This window comes from Thermobia domestica, chromosome 13 (genome assembly GCF_964235325.1).
Source record: "Thermobia domestica chromosome 13, izTheDome1.hap1.1, whole genome shotgun sequence".
In the NCBI taxonomy this organism is placed as follows: Eukaryota; Metazoa; Arthropoda; class Insecta; order Zygentoma; family Lepismatidae; genus Thermobia; species Thermobia domestica.
This window is the reverse complement of record NC_137466.1, coordinates 116,244,818-116,248,600: the sequence shown is the minus strand read 5'-3', so window position 1 is coordinate 116,248,600 and position 3,783 is coordinate 116,244,818. Positions and strand designations below refer to the sequence as shown.

The 3,783-nt window shown below is 33.4% G+C and overlaps 1 non-coding gene across 1 annotated transcript; it reads left to right on the top strand.

Moving 5' to 3' along the window:
• On the top strand, positions 1-95 carry TRNAY-GUA (transfer RNA tyrosine (anticodon GUA)). The gene is made up of 2 exons: positions 1-37; positions 60-95. It is a non-coding gene; the product is annotated as a tRNA-Tyr (tRNA).
• The last annotated feature ends 3,688 nt before the right edge of the window (positions 96-3,783 follow it).

Below are 3,783 nucleotides of genomic sequence, written 5' to 3'. Positions count from 1 at the left end.
CCTCTGGTAGCTCAGTTGGTAGAGCGGTGGACTGTAGTTGGTTTGTTCATAATGGAGTTATCCATAGGTTGCTGGTTCAAATCCGGCACGGAGGAATCATTTTTCACACTTTTTTCTAACTTCTAAATTCGTGAGTTGAAATATTATTAGAATATGTAGTACAATTCTATTCGTGTTATATGGTATCAAATGTTCAGATCAGCTCCATCAATGATGCGGAGTATTCCTTCTAGATATTTCAGCTGCTTACTTCACATAGATTAAAAGTTGTCATTATGAGTGCTAAGAAGTTTCTTAAACGCAGGATTAACGCTCTTCGACCTCCGTGGAACTCATGTGGCTTCGATCCTACATTAAGTTTTATATCCATTTCTCACATGGGCTCCAGGTTGAAAAGAGACCTAAAATTTCAAAGTTATCAATCAACCTTCAACTAAAATTATATTTGTATTTAATACCATGTTTCAGCTGTTCAATTTAATTTAAATGACGACATTCCGCGTATTGCTAAATTCTGTTTCAATAATGATGATAACGTATCGTTGCATGAGAACCATTCGTTATCATCATTTAATTTTCGTAGGTACAGGCGAGAGGACAAAAATATTATTTTCTTAGAAAGATATGTTTTTAATAAGATGGTAATTGAGATACATTGCAACAGATGATCGACAAGGAGAACAGATGGCGTTACGTTCCATTTACACTTAGCTAAGTGCGCCTACGTTAAATTTACATGGCAAGCATTTATAAACAAATTAAGACTGTTATTTAAACTAGTTGCTCCCCACAAACCTTCGGCTCGCTGTAAACTAGAGGTTTAAATCATGCTTAATTAAAAGTTCTAGTTGTTTAAGAAATGCTTTAACAAACTTATTTATTTATTTTTCAGTATGTCCATTAACCAACTCCATACAGTGATGCCAATACATGGAAAAATTCCATTTCGTGGGATTTTTTGACATGAATTTTTTTGACGGATTTTTGGACATGGAAGGGGATAACGGGAATTTTCGTCGAAATCGACAGCAAATATGGAATTTTTCACTATATGTATAATCTACGCAAAAAAAAAAATCTCTACGAGTGTAAATTAAGACAGATGTAATAATCAGTTCGTGTGTCAGTTTCGTCAACGCTAAGTCTGAAGTCTTTTCATTGTTATCGGTAAACACCATGCTAGCGAGGAATGACTTAATCATATGTGATTCTTGATAATTGAAAGTACCAAGAAACGAGACTCGTGCTCTGCTTTCTGAGGAAAGAATAAAACAAAACATTGAATGAAGGAAAGAAGGGAAGCAAAATATCAGAGATAAACAGTTAATTTCCAAACGTTCTGCAAGAAATGTATGGAAAACAAAGCTCTTGTAGTATCACTCGGCTCACTATAAGCTGATGGTAGAAAGATGTGATAGCGTTACTGCATTTCTGATAGCATAACAAAGTATACTTGTTCTCGATTAACAAAAGTTGTTATTCACAAATTATTTTATAAACGTAGAAGATCGAAATTTGTTCATCATACATCTTGAAATTTAAAAAAGTAACACATGTCACATACAAGTTTTATTTCTGTGTTATTATTATTATTATTATTATTATTATTATTATTATTATTATTATTATTATTATTATTATTATTATTATTAATGTTATTATTATTATTAACAACAACAATAATAGTATACAATGTGGGTGGTTCTGATGCAAAATTGGACTTTTATCTTTTGGAAATGGGACTTTATAGTGTTTCCGATTGGCATCACTGACTCCATATCGTATTTCCGTAATTATTCAAAGATTTCCTTATACATAACATTGCGTTGATTCAAATCATTAAGTAGCAGGCATTGTACAGTCAGCGACAAAAGTTCTTTCCGTTTGATAAAATTTATTTTGGGAATAATGGTGGAACGTACACAGTTTCACCAAATTTCAGGGCTGGAACGTACAGAAAATTACGTTGTTTTTAATTTACTGAAGACTGTACTCAAATTGTCCTTCCGTTTTGAAGTTATTTACGTAATAATTTCATCAAACGGAAAGAATTTTTGTCGCTGACTGTACCTAGCGTTATCTATTGATAGCAAGTAGTCACATTGCAGCCAGCGTTAGCTATTAGCGCGACTGTTAACAATTAGGAATTAGCGTTTTGCGCATGCAGATAATAAGGATTTTTTTCACAAATAGAGATACTACTGTAGAATCTTGTGTAGAGTACACTCAATTTCATATCGACATTTTCACTGTAAGATCCTCTCTTCTCTAAATATATTATTCTGTGTATATATTTAAGTCAATTCCATATATTTTTCCAAGAATATCAGAAATACATCATAGTATGCCATAATATTTTAGTAATACAGTTCCTAGAATGTAACTTAAGTTGAGCAGGCATGTTTTTGTATAAATTTCAACGTAATATATTTCAAAATATTAGATCAGAGTTGTCCAAATAGTGGCCTGCCAAGCATGGACGAAAAATGTAAATGTAATAAAGCAAATCACGTATATTAAATACCAGAAATACCAGACGTGATATAGAAACCATGGAGATTGGCCCCCTAGAAACTTTTCTGCTGCGCCCCTGTCGCTAAGCCACTTTTTGCGTCAGCTTTCACGATTTGATTTAATTTTAGTTTAGAATATTTTTATTTCCATTTATTACTTTCTATTTATTTATTTATGTATTACACCTACACGACAATGGAGTCGTCGGCGATGTAACTACAGACATTAACGGATCTGGAAGGAACATTTGATGGGGGCGGATCAACTCCTGGAAGATAGGTGTAGGCTCGAAATACAGAATTTTACTTTCAAACAGTTATGCAATATTAATCATTTTAAAGCCTTACCTCTTCAAACACTTGTGTCTTTTGCAAATTAATTGAGAAGGAAACATGTGGCTCTATATATATATCACAAAACCAATTGAACTTAGAAGAAAAACAGTAGCCTCTTCACCCCGAGCGCCCTTTCCCGTGGATTCGCCACTGACTAAAGTGGAAACCTGTGCTTTAAGAACCAGATTCATATTCCGGTGTTCATTACAGTGATAACATGAATGCATTAAGTCCTGTAATGTTTAAAGTTTTGAACTGTGGCTTTTTATTTATTTATTTATTTATTTATTTATTCGAGTGGCGGATCTAGCCCGGGGTCAGGGGGTCCTAGGCCCCCCAGTTTTTCGAGTAATTAATGTAATTTAAAGTATTGTACATATTTTTCAAAGTTTATAGTAAACTCATGGTACACCTATCATAGTCTGGGTTCTGATTGTTCGGAGTTTTTACCTTCTAGATACGGGTCTGATTTCCTCATTGGGTTTTCAGTACGTGTCATTCCAGTGCCTGATTCTCCGTTGTAGTGAGGTGTATGTCGTGCGATAAGCATTCTGTAAGTGTTTATTTTGGTCTGTTGTCAGTACTTCGCAGTAGAGAAATACCAAAAAAATCAAAATAGAAAATTAAAATCGATTAGAAAAATAAATCAGGAATGGTGGATAAATTCCGCTATTTTTCCGTACCAAATCAGATTGGTAAAGTGCAATGTTTAATATAAATGTAAATTCTGCCTGTGCAAAAAAGATATAATCTGAAGAGACATTATTCAACCGTACATTAAAGCAAATACTCGTACAATAAATATAAAGACAGGAGTCAATAAGTGTTGACAGAAAATTAGAAAAAAATTAAACGAAAGGAACAGCAATCAGACAGTTAATAAAGTTAACATGGTTCAAAAGTGTAGCCATTATAATGAAGAAATGCGCAGTAT